The 21,555-nt window shown below is 33.4% G+C and overlaps 1 protein-coding gene across 3 annotated transcripts in view; it reads right to left on the reverse strand.

The window, feature by feature from the left end:
• The window catches only part of Elp4 (elongator acetyltransferase complex subunit 4), a 231,831-nt gene that overhangs the window by 67,210 nt on the left and 143,066 nt on the right, over window positions 1-21,555 (reverse strand). The window lies entirely within an intron of this gene.

Below are 21,555 nucleotides of genomic sequence, written 5' to 3' on the forward strand. Positions count from 1 at the left end.
CAGCTTGCTGAGGGAGCAGGCACATGTACATTATTTATATAGTATGATCAAAGAAGTCTTATTTCCTAGAGCACAGTAATGATTAATAGTTTGACCTATAATCCATCAGTTATAAATCTTGTTTCCCAAACCAGATTGCAGTAACAATGACTATTACTGTAGCAATAATCAATTATTGTTGTAGCTAACATAAACTGTGTACTGATGAGTTATTATGTTGGGTAATTCATGTGTATTTTATCATTCAATTTTAGAACAAGGTAGGTATTTTGATTATTATCCCACTTAAGTTGAGAAAAGAGGGGCTTAAAATTATAATAAAATACTTGCTTAATGTCAGACAATTAGTAAGTGGCAGAGTTGGAACTATAATACAAGTCTGCAGATACTGAAGTGTGGTATATCAATTACCATAATAAACTCTTTCTTGGAGACAGGGATCATGCTTTGTGTGCTTTAGAATCATTACAGAGTAATAAACAGTCCTTTGCACATACCAGGCAGTTAACAAATATTTGTAAGTGAGTAAGTGAACAAGGGAACCTTGGGTTTTTCAGGAGGCACTGCACTTCCCTAGAAGCAACTACAGTCTACCATACACTTAATTTGCCTCTGAAGACTTCTCGTGAAGAGACCTGTATTGAAATCCCCTTAAAAGTACTTAAAATCTAGTTTCTACCATGCTTTTCCATATTTTGTTCCAGTTAGCATCAAGTTGTATGCACATGCTTTCCTACTCAGGATTCCTGATTCTGGGTAGTCAACACAAGCAATTGCCAATATTGAGCTTATCTTCTTCCACTCAAATAATTTTTACTCAAATACTGAAAATATTCAATGACAATGTATATAAATGAGACAATCATTACACAGTAGGAAATTAAATAAAATCCACTAGTCAAGAACCTCTTTTCACAGAGCTGTAGTCAGGCTTCAGATATTTTAAAGACTAAGAAGGTGTGCAGATAAAGGAAAGTCTATATTTTAATTTTACAAGCAAGATAAAAATGAGGAAAATTAGTTACATTTTAATTTCAAATAAGATTGTGAATGCCAATAACAACTCTCCTTGCACACTTATTCAAGTAGTTATACTATATTGGAGATCTTAGGCATGAGAAATCCAAAAGAGCAGCTTATAAATTTTTTTTGATTAAAAATATTCTTTAACATTATTTTTACTGTGGTTTTCTTAAGAGAAATTTATAAGTTAGCTGATTCCGTAACTTTATTGCTCACACTTTCTTTCTCACCTGTGGGAAAACCTAGCATCACCTCTTGGGTCATTCGTATTGCTGTACTAGTTGAAATTAGGGCTTAAACAGTTAAGGAAATGAACTGATATTGTCAGTAAAAACTTGAACTCTTTGATGCAGATAATCTAAAACATGGATATACAAATTTATATGGTGATTTGGAAACTCTTAATTTTTCGATAGCAAAAATGATCTTCAAGTCTATATTATTATATATCAAACAATACTAGTGTTTCTTTTATCTAAATTAGAAGTTGTTTCAAGAAATGAAAACAGGAATTTTGTATCTTCTGTTTGAATCAACCACATTTTTTTTTTTTTTTTAGTAACTGAGAAGTTTTTCCATTTTCAGAGACAAAATCCACAATACAAAACAGGATCTGAAATGATGAGATAATTTGCCTTGATGCATTTGTGATAAGACCATTGCATTGCAAATTAAATGTATTGTTTTTTTCTTGAATTCTCTACTACTATTGTAAGCAGAACAAATGCACAGATGGCATGGGCCATAAAAATATAATTAAGCTTTACAATATTGTTATTATCAGTTCTCAGAAGTATGCTCTAGCTTAAGTTAGAGTGCTGAATATGTGAGCACATATAACATTTTTGAATTTTAAGTTTTTGGAAATATATGTGAAAGCTGACATATATACCTGTCCCAAACTTTCCATTTCCCCCCATGTTCGTGGCCTTCAATATCAAACAGAATTATTTTTGGAGAGAGCATGTTAATGAAAAGTTAAAGCAATTGTTTTATTCCTTGTTTTTCATTCAGAAAACACTTTGATTTCTTTTTTAAAAAATATAAAAATGTAAAATACTGGCACAGAATATCACCAGCAGAATCAGGCTCACTCTAGGACATCTGGGTAACATAACCAAGGCCTAGGTGCTTAGAGAGGAGATTGGGACCTTGTGTGTGTTTTGGAGAAGAGAGATTGAGGATACAATCTTTTAAGACTCCTTTTTCTCCATTTTGCATATCAATAAAATCAATGACAGCAACTAGGTAACTGCCTAACATTTCCTAAATGAAGCAGGGCATGAATATATAAAAGTACACAAAATATGTTTAAAATTCGTATACTTTATTCATACTTTGAAAAACATTGATTAACCATTTTGATCAACTGTATTTGCTTAAAACTAGCAGTCCCACGGTATATATAAATAAGGAGATTATCTAAATCTTTAAAGGTGTCATAGTTATTTCTGGTTCTCTGGGGATAGCTGGGCAACAACTGTTGTTTCACAGAAAGAACAGTATGATGCATGTCAATCTATTTCTCTGTCCCCTTCACTTGTCATGCTTGTGGGCTAACCCTCTAGTGCAAGGTTTGGGAGGCTGAAGGACTCAAAGAGACAAAACAGAGTCATAGGATCTTCTGCATGCTCCATCCTCTGTATGTTCAAGTTAAGTAAATAAATAGAGAATGGAAGTGGTCACTATTGGCTGTTACCCATATGTGCAGCCCCCTAAAGACAACCAACAATTGAAAGGAACTTTAGTGTGTTAACTCATCTGCCATATTTAATAAAAAGTACTAGCAGTTATATTCCTTGAGTGCTTTCTATGTATTTCACCAAATTAATTACTTTACAAGAATAATATTCATTTTCCTAATTAAAAGATTTAAACAAACATTTTTATATTAATTACTTCCCTACTATCTCTAATAATCTCCTTCCCCTGTTTCTCTCTCTCTCTCTCTCTCTCTCTCTCTCTCTCTCTCTCTCTCTCTCTCTCTCTCTCTCTCTCTTTTGCAGTCCTGGAGCCCAAACCCAGGATCTCATGTATGCCAGGCAAGCACTGTATCACTGAGCTATATCCAAAGTCTTCTAATAACCTGTGGATAGAGGTATTAACATCCTTGTTTTATACAAATAAGGGAGGTTCAGAAGGGTTAAGGACTTTACACAAAGTCACATAGCTAAAAAATAATTTGGAACCAATTAAAGAACTAATTTTTAAAATAAGTGTTGTATACCTAATATAGTAAAAGTACTTGTAGTAAACGAATAAACAGCGTATGTTGAGGTTAAAGATTAAATGCTAGCTAATGTTTAGGGCAAGAATCACCTACAGATGAAAAACTATGAATCATATAAAAATATATGCAAATATATAGTGGTAAAGTATACATAGCATGAATTTTACCATTTGATTGTTTTTTAAATTTTATTTTTTATTGGTGTAGTATAATTACAAAGAGTGGGATTTGTTATGTCATAGTTGTCTATGTATATGATTATATCAATCACATTTCCTCATACCTCCCCTTTCCCTCCTCCTGATCCACTTGCTCTATTTTACTGCTCTCCCTTCTATTTTGTAATTAGTGCATTGTCATTAAAGACAAAAGTGGGATTCATTGTGAGGTAATCATATAGAGACCCAATACAGTTTGGTAGATTTCATTCCCTATATGCTGCTCCCCTCCCTGCTTTGGTCACTTTCCTCTACTCTTCTGGTTTCCCTTCTATTTTTGTGAGCTACTCCCTTTATTTTATTCATTTTTTATTTCTCTCTACTTTCTACATATGAGAAAAAACATTTGACCCTTCCATGTAATCATTTTTTAAATGTAAGGTTTAGTGAAGTTAGTTATATTCAAACCTTTTTCCGTCTGTGGAACTTTGTTACCTTCCTAACCAAAGCTCTGTACACATTTAACACTAACTCCCATTCCCTCATTCCCCTCTTTAATTTTTTAAAATTCAAACTTAGTTATTTGTTTAATTAAAATTTCAGAATATGAGTTCTTAAAGCCTTCCTTTCTCAACATGTGTAAGCATATGCTATTGAAAGAGACTGAGAAATTTACTTTTGGAAATGCAACTATTTACCAAATAAAGTAGATTTAGAAGGATAGAATACAATTCATCAATGTATTCCTGTCTTCCTACTGTGGCTAACAACTGATATCCAGTCTTTGAGAATAACAAAAACTTAAGATATATACGCTGGGCAGTAAAGTTATATTGTCATGCTATATACAACATTAAATATTTTTGTTCAGCCATTTTTAAAAAATGGTGTCTTTACTGAACAGTACTAAAAATAAATCCTGTGGATTAGGTAAAATAAGAGTTTATTCTGGCAATTATAAAGAATACAAGTAGCAGTAAATGGTGGCAAGAATGGGGGGGGGGAAAAGTACTCTCATACATTGCTTGTGAGATACAAATTGGTGCAACCACTCTGGAAAGCAGTATGGAGATTCCTTAGAAAACATGGAATGGAACCACCATTTGATCCAGTTATCCCACTCTTTGGTCTATACCCAAAGGAATAAAATCAGCATACTATAGTGACACAGCCACATTAATGTTTATAGCAGCTCAATTCACAATAGCCAAGCTAAGGAACCAACTTAGGTGCGCTTCAACAGATGAATAGATAAAGAAACTGTGGTATATATACACAATGAAATACTACTCAGACACAAAAAGGAAGAAATTATGGCATTTGCTGTAAATGGATGAAACTGGAGAACACCATGCTAAGAAAAAAAGCAAGTCCCCCCCCCCCAAAAAAAAACAAAGGCTAAGTGTTCTCTCTGCTATGTGGATGGTAACCCACAACAAGGGAGGATGGGGAGGCGAAGAACAGAAGTCCATTGGATTAAACAAAGGGGAATGAAAGGAAAGGAAGAGGAGGAAAATAGGAAGGACAGTAGAATTAATCAGACAAAGGTGCCAAAAATGAACACCTTGGCAAAAGTGCCAAAAACATACACTGGAGAAAAGATAGTCTTTGTAACAAATTGTGCTGGGAAAACTGTAGATCCATATGTCAAAATTGAAAAAAGACACCTATCTCTCACCCTAAAAATCAACTCAAAGTGGATAAATGATCTAGGTATTAGACCAGAAGTTCCTTCTGCAACTGCCAGAAGAAAATATAACATCAATACTCTAACATATTAGTGAAGGCACCAACTTCCTTAATAGACTTCTAAAGGTCAAGAAATAAAACCAGGAATGAATAAGTGAGATGGTATCAAATTAAAAAGGTTTTGCACAGAAAAGGAAATAAGAACATGAAGAGAGAGATTACAGAATGGAAGAAACTCTTTGCCAGTTAGTTTTCCAACAGGAGATTAATATCCAGAATATATAAAGAATTACAAAATTTTCACACCAAAACCCTCCAAATGACCCAATCAATAAATGGGCAAATGAATTAAACAGACATTTCTCAAAAGAAGAAATGCAAAAGCTCAAGAAATATATGAAAAACTATATAACATTCGAAGCAATCAGGGAAATGCAAATCAAAACTATGCTCAGATAACCATTGTTTTTGAGAGACATTTAAAATAAGACACTAAATGGGTCGCAATGGTGCATGTCTGTAATCCCAGAGGCTTGGGAGGCTGAGGAAGGAGGATCATGAGTTCAAAGCTAGCCTCAACAAAAGTGATGCACCATGCAACTCAGAGAGATCCTGTCTCTTTTTAAAAGACTTAAAAATAAATATTGGTACAAAGAGAATAACAGTAATACACTATACATTTCAATAACATAGAAGAAAGAATTTTCAAAGTTTTCACCATAAAGAAATGCTAAGTGTTTGAGGAAACATACCTAATTTGATCTAAATATCACACATGTATATATATATAATATAAATAAATGTGTATATATATATATAAAATACATGGTACCCTGTTAATATGTCTAATTTTTATGTAGCAGTTAAAAATAAACTTTTGAATATAAAAATGTGAGTATAAGAAGCTGAATGAAAAATCCATTTAAGCATGGCAACTTAAAGGATAAAACTGAATAATATTTCTCCATAAAGGACTTATATCTACATTGACTTTATAACTGCCAATATCCAAAAATACTTTTTTGTTTTTTTCCTTGTAAGACATAAAAAAAAAAGAACATGAAATCTTGTGACTGCAAAATCCTTTACTATATCCAAAATGGTATAGAAATACAGGATCCAGGAAAGACCAGAAGTTCAAATCAATGGCTATTTAAAACTTTAAAAACATATAGGCACTATGGCTATTTATGTGATTAGAATTTCATACCAGAAGAAAGTAGTGATTAGAATCCAGGTCTGTTCTATAATAGTGTAAAGATGAGGGGAATCGTCTAGGGTAAAAATTAGAATGGGAATGAGAGGAAGGAAAGGAATGATTACTTATTCCTACATTCATACTACCATATATAAAATAGGTGAAGACAAGAAAAAAGTTTTCTATATTTCTTTAGATGTATTTGAAAACTGCAATACACAACATGCCCTCTTGGTGAATCTAACGATGAGACTCCAAGAGATATTTTGTAACTGACACTTTTCCTAAATAAATTCTGAAGGTATGAGTTTGAACATAAATGTCTCTGACGTGCTGAGATGATTTATTTTCAAGCTCTCATCTAAGGACTACTGGGTTTGAAACAAAAAACCTTGGTTTTGGATTTGGTTCTGTTACTTTTATGTGAGACTGGAAAACTTACCTGGGCCGCAGATACCTTACACAGTTCTAAAACTCTTCCTTTCAATTGCAAAATCTAAATCACCCTGAGAACTTTAACTCTTTGGTGGCATAACCTGGCCTTTACAGACATAAAGATATTTATGGTTTTTTTAAAATCAATCTTACTGTGACCTCTGTTTACTGCAGAAATATTAATGTGCTTGATTATGAGGTATTTATTATTTTCCTAGTAACACACTTTAGAATTATTTGTTTTGAAGTATTTCTGACATAGCAAACTAAGAACAGAACAGAACAAAGACTTCCTTAGCCTTATGAACTATATTCTACAACATTTTTTTTTGGGGTACTGGGGACTAAACCCATGGGTGCTTTATCACTGAGCTACATCCCCAGCCCTTTTTATTTTATTTTGATACAGGATATCTCTAAATTGCTGAGGCTGGTTGAACTTGTGATTCCCCTGCCTTAGCTTCCCAAATCACTGGGATTACAAGCATTTGCTACAGCACTGAGAATATATTCTCCAACTTTTAACATTTCACATGTGCTCCATATCTCTGTTTTGAAATATAGATATACTTACTAAAACATGTACACCCATAATCAGCCTTTTCATGAACCATTCAAGCAGCAGATATGACTGCTATCATACTTAAATACTCCAATGTGCATTTCGTAAGACAAGGACATTCTCCTACCTAATCAGTAAACAATCAATTGAGTGGGCAACTTAAAGGATAAAACTGAATAATATTTCTCCATAAAGGACTTATATAACACTATTACATAACACTATTATCATCCCACAAATTCCTTCAAACTTCATTCTCTTTCAGTATTCTCATTCTGTCTTTCATGTCCCTGCCAGATTTCAAGAATATAGAACTTTTATTCAGTGGGCAAATCATAAGCCTAGATGTGTTTGGTATTTCTCCATGATGATGCTTTTTGGGCCAAGAAATCACTAATATGATACCCTGGTCTTCTCAGTGCCTCATGTCTTTAAACTCATCGAATATACTAACCAGTCTTAGACTCCACTGAAAACTCCCATTTGAATTGAACACAACTATGACTGCCAAATAATAATGTTTACTAGTTGAAATTCTACTGAAAGGAAGTTTTCTATTTCCCCATCCATCCATCCATCTCAATATGGATTTATGAATTTCCATTTATTTAATGAATTATTTTCCATTATTTATTTTAATACTCAATTTTTTTACATTGGCTACTAGGTATATATATCTGTATAATAGTTTTGGGGTATATCCTTAATTTCTGGCACAAATTCTAGTTTTGTTTTATACTTTCTATGCCCTAGCCCTAGAATTATCTATTCTGCCAAGAGACCTCCCTCTTCCCCTGGTACCTGGTGTCTGGGTATTTGGAATATTCCGTGCTATTACTGCTTCTAAGCAAGGCTAAGAAATGTATGCATGTATATAGTTCATAAGCCTACCTAAAGATGCATTTATATCTGCTTGAATCAGGGAGTATGTGTGCACTATGCACAAGGGTATGTGGTATATAACTTCGAACATTTGTTTATTCTACAATTACCTCTTTCTAATGTTGTACAATGTTTCATAGTATAACTTATTTAGTTTATTTTTATAAACAAATTTTTATTCACTAAATTTATATGGTACATGGTTATATGTGTTTTAGCCTTAGTAATATAAGATTGAAAAATACTAACCTTTTAAATTTTTTTTTAATATTTAGTTTTTAGTTGTAATTAGACACAATACCTTCATTTTGTTTATTTATTTCTATGTGGTGCTGAGGCTTGAACCCAGGGCCTCACAGGTGCTAGGCAAGTAGTCTACTGCTGAGCCACAACCCCAGCCCAGAAAAGTACTAATCTTTTATCTTCCCTTCTTACAGCAATCCGTTTCTCCTCCTTGCATTTTCATGATTGTGTTAGTAAAGAAGATTCTGTTGGGGTAAGGAATCAGATAGAAAAAACTATAGGAAAAAATACAATAAAATTTGCCTATGATTATATCAATCAGTTATAACCACATGCATAGAAAATGTGTATATTTTTTGTTCATTGCTAATATGAAAGTATAAAAAGATATGAACTCAATGGAAAGGTTTGGAAGGATCTTTTAATTAGTTAAAATCTCTTCAAACATTAAACACAGTTGTGAACAATAAATAACTCAGAAAGATAAAAGGTTTAGCTAAAATAGGCTTATATGACTAAAATTTATCAGTTTAATACAAATATGTGTTTAAAGTTTCAAGTTTAAATATACTATGCATATTTTATACTGGAATAGAGTAACACACCACCCCCGCTACAGCTGGGAAGGTTAAACAACAGTATTCAAATCTGATTTAGATATAACAGCTGTTCAAATGCCAGGGCGTATTTTACTTGAAAATGTGACCATTTAGTTCTGTTAAATTGCTGTTCTGGCAATGTGCATTATTTTCCTTAAAAAGTATTTTTTTTAAAAAGCATTTTCTGATATGTAGTAGAGTTGTTATTGAAGTTCTATGGGTCTTTTCTTTAAATTAAATTTTTTTTTAAATTTTAAATTTTTTCTTTCTCAACTTTCTGAAAAACATGTGACAATTCTCTTATCTTAGTTCTTGCATTCCAGGCCCACATCACCTGCTTTTAAAATTTATTTTTATTTTATTTTTTAGTTGAACACAGGCACAATACCTTTATTTTCTTATTTATTTACTTTATGTGATGCTGAGGATCGAACCCAGTGCCTCATGTGCACAAAGCAAGCCCACTACTATTGAGCCATAACCCTAGCCCTCTTGACAGTAAAAATATAATTAATCATTGAAAGGGTAGTACTGTGTTTGATGGGACTCTGATTAGTAGTTTTTAAACTACTTTATTTTTTACTGAAGTAAGTTTATGCGTTTTAAATTGTAGACAATGGTTCCATCATGACCACATAGTCCACGTGTTAAATTATGAATCTTCATAAATACCATTCTTAAGGATAAAACAAAGAAATAAAATCCTAGAGTTCACAGGAATACTATAAATATTTTATCTAAGAAAAAGAAAGGCTTAATCATTAAAAGTCCAGAGGATTATTGTAAATAAAGGAAGTGGCCTGTTATTAAAATTCTTAGGACCTAGGAAAAGAATAAGACGATTTTTTAAGAAATTATTTTTCTGGAGAAATTCCTTTAATCTAGTATTAAAAGGGGTATGACAGCTGGGGATGTATCTTAGTGGCAAAGTGCTTGCCCAACATGCATGAGGCCCTGGGTTCCATCTCTAGCACTGCAAAAAAATAAGAAAAGAAGAAAAAGGACATAATTATTTCTTTCATTATAATTTTGAAACTGAGAAGAAAGCTCTGATACAGTGAAAACTTTTGCTATAAAACCAGGAAGACAAAGGCTAGGCACAGAAGATATCATTCTGCTGGAAAGGGAAATAAAGACCTAAAGATAACTCTTCCAAAGTCATACAAGAAGTCAATAGCTGCTCCTCCACATGAAACCAGTTTAAGAAGCCTTCTACTCAGAATGTTTGAGTCTATGTCCAGCATATGAACTCTCTGTCCTTCCCTAATAAACATCGGGCATTAGCCATGTGTCAGACACTCTGCTAGGCTTTGCAGGATCCATGCTGAACAAGACATTTGTGGTGTCTATTTATGAAACTGAACATGTAGAAGGGGGTGATGAAAGTAATTGCAATGCTGTGTGGTTATTGCTGTGACAGAGATCACAAACAGGAGGTATATAATCCAGACTTGGGATGGTCAGATTAGAGAATCCCTGAGGTGGCAGTGACATTTAAATGGTAGCCTGAAGGACACATAGAAGTTAGGCTAGTTAAGTAGACAAGAAATAGGCCATGGAGGAGCTGTTATATCTAAATAAGATTTAAATACTGTTGTTTAGATGGTGGGTTCCAATCAGAGGTAACATACATGTGATGACTTTGAGAAACTGAAAGAATTTAAGTACGACAGAGGAAAACTTCTGTTTTGCTATCTGCTTCTGACTCTTTGGCAAAGCCAGAGTAGAGAACTGACACCCGTCATTCCACACTCTTCCAAAAGGAGCAATGGGGCAAGAAGAGTCAGTTTGTTGGGGTAGCCAGAACTTTCCTGTGCCCTTGAAATTGGAAAATCTGTGACCTACTTTTTCTTACACAAAGATTAGGTGATTCAGAAACTGTTTTTAAATAGTTTTCAAGATTCATTATTTATAGTAGTAGGGCAACAAGGGCTAGGGAAAAAATTCCACTACTCAGAAATAACTTTTTAAAATTTCTATTTATTTATTATTTTTTTTAGGTCTTAGACTGGTTATATTATATCTTTAGATTTTAGATTCTTCACTATTAACCTGAAAGTGTTAGAAAAAATTGTGTGTATTCTCCTCTCTCCCACATTAGTCTCTGGACTATGTTAATACAATCATTAGGATCATAGTAACTAAACTGCTCTTTCAGAGCCTTAGATTACTTTAAGTTATTTTAGAAATCTTTCAATTTAAGCAGTATAGTTCCAATTGTGTTAGACTTTTTTATTGGTCCTCTGAGTAAAACTTTGCATAAACAAGGGATTCAATAGCTTAAAAATTGAAAGTTACTTTTTGTTTCATTGCCCTGTTGCTTAGACCCCTAAGATTTAAATCCTTATTTATTAACTTTGAACATGGGACAGTTCTCTTATTAGTCTGAATAAAGCTAAATCTATGACCTCTTGAATGAGATATTTGTTATTCAGTAAGAGGTTGATTAAAGGATACTATAAATTTTGTCAAACTAACCAGCTTTGTGTAACCTCAGGAAATTTAAATAGGAAAAATGGTATTATGAATATTTATAGGGCTGGGGATGTGGCTCAAGCGGTAGCGCGCTCGCCTGGCATGCGTGCGGCCCGGGTTCGATCCTCAGCACCACATACCAACAAAGATGTTGTGTCCGCCGAGAACTAAAAAATAAAATATTAAAAAAAAAAAAATTTAAAAAAAAAATGAATATTTATATTGCTAGTTCAAAATTGCCAATATAAACATTGTCCTTTTTTTTGTCTTAAATTCAGAACTAACAAAGAAACTTCAGTCAGTAAGTATGTCCTTTGGTTAAACAAATGGAAAATATATGTACCATTTTATTTGGTAAGGTTAAAAAAAATTAGCAGTTAGTAAAGCAATCCTAAATTTACTATGAACAATCTATTTTAAGCCTGAAGATAGAACTGAGGTTTTATAAATGAGAAAATGATGTACTAAAAGCAAGACACTAAATCAATTTTAAACACCAAACACAATTTATGCCTGACTTTAAAACTCACCCACAAAACATTAATCTACACAAAGGCCAGAAGCTGAATGAAGCATAATTTGTGAAACTGATACCTTTCATCACAACCTCTAACTGAAAAGGTCATTAGATATATTATATCTAAGTGAGCAGCTTATCCCTGCTTCATTACTGATAATTAAGACAAGTAATATTTTCTTGACAGTAATGTGTCCGTTAACAGATATAGTCTAGTTTGCATAAAATAAGCATTAATTACTATAGTACTACCCTAGATAAAAAAAATTAAGTACCTGTGTAACATGGATTCATTATTTTTTCCTTAATTTCCTTAAAGAATTAGCAGGCTTAGAAAACATAACATACATATTAAGAAATTCATCTTAAGTAATGGTTTGAATTCATAAAATATATAACAAAAATAAGTGTTCTGAAAAAGAGATCAATGAAAATGAAGGTACCTGAGACTGGGTATCATTTCAGTTATCTGTACTAACTTGCCTTGCTGAGTTACTTAAAATGTCAGAAGCAGTTGCTCTTTAATGCCAAGATTTTTGAAATCTTATGCAGAAAATTCTGGTGTTGGTAAGAATTAAAAATCAATTCTAAAGTATCTTTAGTGAAAACCAAGTATGAGAAAAAAGCTACAAAAAAGTACATAAATAGGGGCTTTGAAAAAGAAAGCACGTGTGACTGCATGCTCACTAAAGATTTTGACTATTACTACAAATGTCTGATATTTACTTGGTGTCAGGTACTGTACCAAGTACTTACAGCATTTTCTGTTTATCTTCACTGTGATCTCATGATGCTAACACTATTATTGTCCCAATTTCACAGATGAGGAAATAGGTGAAGCAACTTGTCTCCATTTCTTAAGTGCAAAGAAATTGAAGTCAATAGGACTTTTTTTTTTTTTTTAAAGCAGCCTGTGAAGAAAATAGTACTTTAAAAGAAGTGGGACATCAATGTTTATAGCAGCACAATTCACAATAGCTAGACTGTGGAACCAACCTAGATGCCCCCCTTCAATAGATGAATGGATTAAAAAATGTGGCATTTATACACAATAGAATATTTCTCAGCACTAAAAAATAACAAGATCATGGCATTTGCAGGGAAATGGATGACATTAGAGCAGATTATGCTAAGTGAAGTTAGCCAATCCCTAAAAAACAAATGCTGAAAGTCTTCTCTGATATAAGGGGGGTGTCTCAAAATGGGATAGGGAGAAAGAGCATGAGAAGAAGATTACCACTAAATAGGGAAGAGAGGTGGGAGGGAAAAGGAGGGAGAAGGGGAGTTGCATGGAAGATGGAAGGAGACCCTCATCGTTATACAGATTACATGTATGATGTTGTGAGGAGAAAAAGAAAAAAAAATGTGTCACATTAGATTGGATAGAGAGAAGTGATGGGAGGGGAGGGGAGGAGAAGCGGGGATAGGAAGAGCAGCAGAATAGAATAGAAATTATGATTGCTGTATGTATATAGGCGACCAATGTGATTCTGCAATCTGTACAATCAGAAAAATGAGAAATTATACCCCAGTTGATTCAAATGTATGAATTGTCAAGATCATTGTAACGTCATGTGCAGCTAATAAAAAAATAGATGAATAAATAAAAGACTAGAAATATAAAAAATAGATGGAACTGGAAGATGTAATGCTAAGATAGACATTAAAAAATGTGACATATTGTCTTTTGTATATAATAACTAAAATAAATTTATTTAAAATTAAAAAAAAGAAAAGAAGTGGGCATGTGGCAGAATAGTAACTTATGATCTGAAAATTTTAGCAAGGTATCCATGCAAGATAGTTTACCAGGCCAACTTTGAATACATAGTTCACCTTTGCAAAAACTGATCAAAAAAACAAGTTACTTCCTCTCTTTGCTCCTCAATTCCTTAATTGGTGAAAGGATAATAATAATAGGCCTAATCTTAGCATTCCTGTGAGAATTACGTGAGTTAACATAGGGAAAGTGTTTAGAACAGTATCTTAAGCTCATTTAGATCTCATCAGAGAAAAGGGAATATCAATTATCTATGGGGATTTTTCTAACTATGCTTGTTCCTTATCACCCAGGTCTTGAAAACACATCCCTTAAGAATTCCACATTAAGCCACTGGCATAAGTGTGCCATATTCTTCAGATATGCTAGTCTAGAAAATAGGTTGACAACTAAGAATGACATTACACATTCTCACCTGGACAGTTAGCTGGAGATTAAATGGAGATATCTGTGAAGGGTGAAGAGCATGAAAAACACCAAATTGATGTTCCAGAATCAGTATGGTGGAGGAAGTATGTTTTAATAATTTACTAAGCAAAAATTTGAAAACAATGTGTATTTGAATTCTGGCTGTGCTACTTAGCAGTTGCGTAACATTGGTAAAATTACTTAAGCTCTTTAGATTCTTCTTCACATTTATAAGATAAATGAAATGAGACAAGTAAAGCAGTGGTGCAGTGACTGACACACAACTAGGAATGAGGCCTGGTAAGATTAGGTAATGTTTCCACGTTGTAAAACTATGTGACACAACTAGTTAGTGGAAGAGTCTTCTGCTTTGTGCAATGAGGAAAGCAAGACAAACTCAAGTCGTACATACAAATGTTAAACCTATAAAGCTCTGACTATGGCTAGAAGGATGGATGGAATGGTGAACAATTTCTAGTATAATATTAGAAAGATAAATCTGGATGAGTTTCAATGAAAGAACATGATTTGGTTGAGCCAAATAAAAGTATTACTCTATGTTTCTGTGCATTTGAAAAAAGATGCACTAAAGAAAAGTTCACTTTGAAATTTAATTCTTTCTGCAAAGTCTCATAAGTGTTTTACACATGTTGATACTTATTATAATCTTTATCACTCATATGGTTTTCCTGTTTTTAAAGTTATTGCAAGAATTTTATTGTTTTGGGTAAAATGCAGGAATTATAGGAAGAACAAATTCTCTAAAGAAATAAAGAAGATCAAAAGAGAAATGAATAGGAAGCTTCTAGAATTATGCATTCTCATTAAGACTCTGTAATCAATTCAGTATAAGATAATTTAGATTTAATTGAGATACTGTATATCATATATCAAATTCTATTTTTTCTTTTCCATGAAGCCATAGAAGCTCATGTTCAAGTACAAAGAAGCAATGGCAATATTAAAGATGTAAAATGTATAGGAAAGACAAGTATTTGGTTAATGAACAAATATTGTTTGAGAGTCTACTGTGCATGCTCTCACTTGAAGAGAGGCGAGGCAGGCACATTTGAATGGGAGGAAAACAGCTATCCCTCAAATGTCAGCAATATAGATGGTCTTTGAGTCAGCTACTCCTTTGACTAACTCTTGGCTTTGCTATCTAGTAGACATTTGATCTTATTTAAGGTACTTTCTCTAAATCTTAGTTTTCTCAAATGAAAAAAAATATTAGTAAATAATAATCCTCTGCAGGGATTATTCTGAGGATTAAATAAGAGAATGCATGTGAAAACATATTGTCTTTTTCTTCCTTTGTAAGAGAAGCATTATTTTGGTCCCATTTTACAGGCACCATCAACCATTCCTTGGTATACAGAGGACTTATAGAGAGTAGAATTTTGCCTGCTAATGAGCAGGTTTCCATAAGCAGAGCAATGCTTCTTGGTCTGAATAAAAAGTACTAATATACATCAGGCCTTGTAACAAGTTTTTTAAAGATAATAACTTACTCGATCCTCAAAACAACTCTATAAGCAAGGTGTTATTTTTACCTCCATTTAATAGATCAGGAAACTGAGGCAGAGAGAAGCTTCCTGCTAAGCTCTCACAGAAAATAAGTGATAAAGTGAATGTTCAAAATCAGGCCATGGGACTGCAGAGCTTCACTCTAAATCACTACGCCACACTATTTAATACAGCACATGGAACCTGAGGTGGGAAATTAGTGGTTATAGACTTCCTATCACAATAAGATGCTTCCACATACATAATTCTCTAGTCTTTTTTCCATCTTCCATTCTGATAAATGTTTCAACTCAAAGAGCAGCTGGGAAGGAGAAATGGGCTGTATTATTCCACTGTGTAAGCCACTATTTTTAAGCAAGTATGAAGGCATTCTCACAGGATAGGAACACATTAATAATTAATACTTTCATTAGTGTAATAAAGAGTCTATGCTTAAAAGCTTCCCAACGTACTAAGGTAAACTTTGAGAAAGGTGCTAACATGCTATGGGAATTTGGTTTAGCATTTCATTCAGTGACAAAGTTAATAAGATGCTATAAATTAGAGAAACAAACAAAAAAATTAGTCTGCATATAATTTATTCTTTCTCTATGTGATAAAATATTGCAAATAGAAAGTCCCATCAGTTTTTTTTTCTCTGAACTTCATAAATTTGCTCTCTATTTTTGTGGTACTGAAGATTGAACCCAGGGCTTCACTTATGCTGGGCTACTGCTACTGAGCTCTGCTACTGAGTTACATTCCCAGACCTAAATTTGCACTTTTTATGCAAACTCAAATTAATCTAACATGGATATAGAGGAGAAGGACTCCGATGATTTTTATCTCTAGGCACTTGTGCATACTGTACAGTCCTTAAATTCCTGTGACTATGCATATTAGCAAAACAGTAGTAACACTGGAAGTTCATTTCGTAGCAAAATGATACTAATTCTGCATTTTTTAAAGTGTATATGCTTTGCCTAGGACTACGCTGTGCAGATTTAAAATATTACAAAGAGTGGCACCTTCTTGTCCTGTTTACTACATGAAATCTCCAACATAAATGAAATATGAACAACTATAGTGTGCTATGAAAATTTTCTCGATTTCAATATTTGTTAAGACTTGCTGGTGGTCAAAGAGGAAAATGCCTGAAAGATCAGGCTTATCTTTAAATTTTAGTTCAAATTCAACTACTTGTGTTATGACTTTCAAAGGTCAATGATTTTTTGGCTAAATAAGTAGAAAATTGGTCCTGGTACACAGGCATGTATCTCCTGGTGGTGAGGATGGAGGTGGGGAGAGGGAGAAACCATTGCATTACAGCAATGATACAATAATTTCACATTCACATATACAAACAGTATTAGCATAATACCATTCTTTGTAGGAAGGAATGTTAACATTTAGAGGGTTGTAATTATTTTAGGAATAATGAATTTCTTATAAGGCATCTGTTTTTCCAAAAGTATTTTGGTTAAAGCCTGATTTGCGTGAAAACATAAATAACCTCTTGCTCCAGACTCAGAGCATCAGCAAGCTTTAACAGATGGCCTCATTTAAAAATCATTTGTTAAGATATCTCACATTTATCCAACATGCTGTCAACTTCTTCCTTTTATTCAATCATGATTTTACATATTTCTGTCATAAATATTTTTAATCCAGTGCATTCATGGAAATCACACAACTGAGTATTTATATTTAATTTGGTTTAGGAACAGCCCTCAGTCTTTCAAACTTACGCTAACCAAAGTATTATCAAATGATAATTATAGAAAAATAAAAATTTAACATTAACTCATGAAAATGCAACAAAAACAAAATTTTCATCAAGGAACAAGAGGCTAAAAAAAAAAAAAGAGAGAGAGAGAGAGAAAGAGAGAGAGAATTGAAAATCTACCTGTCTTACTCCTGCTTCTTCCACTCCTCTTTCCCCTTTCCTTCACACTCAAGAACCTGGAACAAGAACTTGCTCTCTATTTCCTAACATTTCATTCACGTTTTTATTTTTATTTTTTGTACCAGGGATTGAACCTAGGGGTGCTTAACCTCTGAGTCACGTTCCCAGTCTTTTTATATTTTATTTAGAGACAGGGTCTTACTGTGTTGCTGAGGCTGGCTTTGAACTTGCAATCCTCCTTCCTTAGCCTCCTGAATGACTGGGATTACAGGCATGTACCATGGTTCCGGGCTCATTCACTTTTTAATACTTTCAAAAAATTGCAAAATTCATTCAGTCCTTAACCAACAATATGTAATTAAGATTTGGCACTCCACATCCCTGAAACCTCTTGATCTGTGATCACCTATGATCTTCATAATTGTCAAATGCAATGGACTTCTCTCTCACGTTGACTTTATATTCATCGCTGAATGCATTTGGGGGCCTTGTTCATTATTTCTTCAAAATTCTCTCTTCCCTCAATTTCCATGTGACTATTCCACCAGGATACTTTTTCCTTTTCTTCCAAATCTAAATATGTTTTCTGATCTTACTTACTCTAATGAGTTCAACCACCAGCTATATAATAATGATGCTCAAACCTGTATCTCTGGCTTATCTATCTCCCCTGAACAAATTCACACATTTAAATATTCCCAGGTTACTTCTACCTGCATGACCCCTTTTTATATTTGCCAAACTTTCCTTTTCTGATGATCCGTATTTTAGTGAAAGATACTCACTGAAATCAGAAATTTTGGAGCCAGATTACTCTCCTCCTTTTCCCTCACCAAATGACCAAGATCAATTGTTTTAATCTCATTTCTCTTATTTTTTAAAAACTATTTAAGGTCATGGAAAGAATGATGATGATGATAACAGCTTGGCTTCTTAAAACAGTTTCCTAACTGGACTTACAACTCACAGTCTTGTCATCCCTTCCTTTTAATAAAGCTGCCATAGTGATCTTCCTAAAATACAAGTTTAATCAGTAATCCCTACATTAAATACTTAAATGGCTTCCCATTATCCCTGGAAGAGAATCTAAAATTATTAACCAAAAATAATATGATCTGGCTTATCCCGGAGAGCTTTCTTCCTTCATCTATGTTTACACTGAAGCCTTAATAAAATAGTTAGATACTAATTATGGTGAATATATTTGTATTTAGGATATTTAAGATTAAGAGCTATTGTGTACTGGGGACAAAAAAACCCCACAAGAACAAAATCCAGAAGCATGGTACATTATATAAAAACTAGTGCTAGGATAAATAATAACAAGTTACTGATATGGATAAGAAAGAGTGACAGCCTTAAGTTAATATGACAAGATAAACTGCATACTACTGATGTATAAAAAATATACATATATATATTTTCACAAGCATGGCCTTCATTTTTGATAAGTGATGGGGACTAAAGGGAAGATGAGATAAAGAACTATGCCATGATATATCATAGAGAAATTGTCTACCCCCCAAATAATTTCAATATGTAATTTTTATAACATAAAAGTAAACTATTAATGAAAGTCATGTAAGCCCCCAATTTTCACCTATTTTTACTAATTCATTAAACTTTGGATCCAAATTTGTAAAGTTTCAATTCTTCTGTTATAAATTTGTGTTTTTAGTGTTCTTGAAGTATGCACTACTGTGTTGAAGCCCATTTTAATTAACTGTGTAACTGGAAATAGGTAGAAGAAAAAATGCTCAGGGTGAGTAAATTATTCAATGATTTCAACATGTCTTTTTTTCAACTAAACTTTCTTTGCAATTATGACCATTTCTTTTTGTATAACCTCCTCTCCCCCCCGCACTCCCCTTTTCTCTTATCCCCTCCTTCTCCTCCCCCAGGGATTGAACGCAGGGGTGCTTAACCACCGAGCCATATCCCTAGCCCTATTTTGTATTTTATTTAAGTGAGTTGCTTAGCACCTTGCCATTGCTGAGGCTGGCTTTTAACTCTCATTTCTCCTGCCTCATCCTCCCAAGCCACTGGGATTATAGGGGTGTATTACTACACCTGGCTCTTTCTGCATAACTTCTTGTAAAGAGTTTTCATTTTATGTCTTATAATACCAGTTTACAGTTTATATGTATATATGTTGAATCTCATTTTATAATTTGTTTGGTAGGATCAAAATCAGACTATTAGCAGCCTACCAAAGACTCTACCACTCCTTTCCAGATATTGCCCATGAAGACAGTCTCCTGTGTTTTGTTTCTTAAAGTCTACAACTTTGGTTTTCACATTTAGAATGCAATACATATGGAATTGATTTTTGTTTACGGTGTGACAAAGTGGTCAAGGTTCAACTTGTTTTTTTTTCATGTGGATACCAGCTGACTAAGTACTATTTATTGAAAATCCCATCTTTTCCCATACCACAATCAGAGGACTATATATGTGTGGGTCTGTTTCTAACTCTTCTGCCTCATTTGCTTATTGATCTTGTGTCAATAATATAAGTCTATATGTTGGGTAGTGTCAAGTCCTCTAGCTTTGCTTTGTGTAAAGACTGTATTTTTGGACCTATGCATATTTATTCCACAAAAAAGCCTATTGTGATTTTGATAGAGACTGAACTGAATTTAAACATTAACACTGGAAGAAGTGGCACATCAATCTTTATTTTTGTAGTCAGAATTTCAAAATTGTACAGGATGTGGCCATTTTTCATTGGGTGGGACTATTCGGAATAATGTTAAATGTCAGGTAACCCTGGTTTCATTCATTAAATAGTAGTGACAATCACTGTGACAACCAAAACCATGCTTGAAAAAGTTCACCTAGTAAGGTTTCTTTCTTATCCTTAAAGTTCATTATTGTTTCTGTTCATTCATTAAATAAACATTTACATAAATACCTACTAAATGGAAGCTTCTGTGTTTATGAAATGGTAAACTGAATTGACATCCTTAAATAGTGGTCTTTTCTGCTTCTTAATAATTTAAATTCCTCTTTTTACAGTTTTTGATATGCCAATTTTCTCTACTGCACTTCATAGGCAAGGTTGTGTTAATAATATCTGAAAGATCTGACACATGGTAGGATGTCTTATAATATGTAATCAAATTGAGTTTATATTGTAAATATGTTAAAAATGTACAAAAATGAGAGAATTGAACAATTCCAGGGCACTAACTCTATAAGTACCAATAACAAACAAAACAGAACAACCAGAGAGCAGAGAAGATGAATGTAAGATATAGCCATCAGGCTAGGCTTGGGAGTAAGTGGGATTTGAAGTCAGCTCTAAATATGTTTGTAGGGTCTCAGAAGGGGCAAAGAAGGTAAGTGTAAGTGTAATCAAGATAACAAGTTTTCAGGCTTATTGCTTCTGCATGTTTCTAACTCTAGCAACTAATGAGGAAGGTGAATATGTAAATAAGCATTTATGAGTCTTATTATTGGGCCTTAAGTACTCTATGATTCTTCTTTTTTCTTTCTTCAGATCCTGGCCAAAATCAAATATCAAGTACAGCAATTCATTTACAATATCTCTCAGATTTGTCACTTGCTCTGCTCAAAGCGCTTTATTGGTGAACTGGTCCCTGACATTACAAAAACCACTGAATCAACACCAGCAGCTGCTTACTTTCAGACTTCTTGTTCTGTTTGAAATATAAAGCCTTATATCTTAAAGCTCCTTTCAGCTAAATTTTCTCTTACATGCATTTAAACCATTTCCTAATTGATGTATTCTCTTTGGGTTCTTCCAGATTCACTACAAATGTTGGCTTCTCCTTCAGTCTTCTGATTTGCTTTCAAACAGATGTAGCCTCTCTTTTTTAGGACTTATAGCATTTAGAACACTTTTCCCTGAATTGATTTTTGAACATATGTCTAATCTCTTCTACTGTAGTATTCATTCATTTTTTCTGGTGTTAAGAATG

Source organism: Ictidomys tridecemlineatus, chromosome 4 (assembly GCF_052094955.1).
Source record: "Ictidomys tridecemlineatus isolate mIctTri1 chromosome 4, mIctTri1.hap1, whole genome shotgun sequence".
NCBI lineage: Eukaryota > Metazoa > Chordata > Mammalia > Rodentia > Sciuridae > Ictidomys > Ictidomys tridecemlineatus.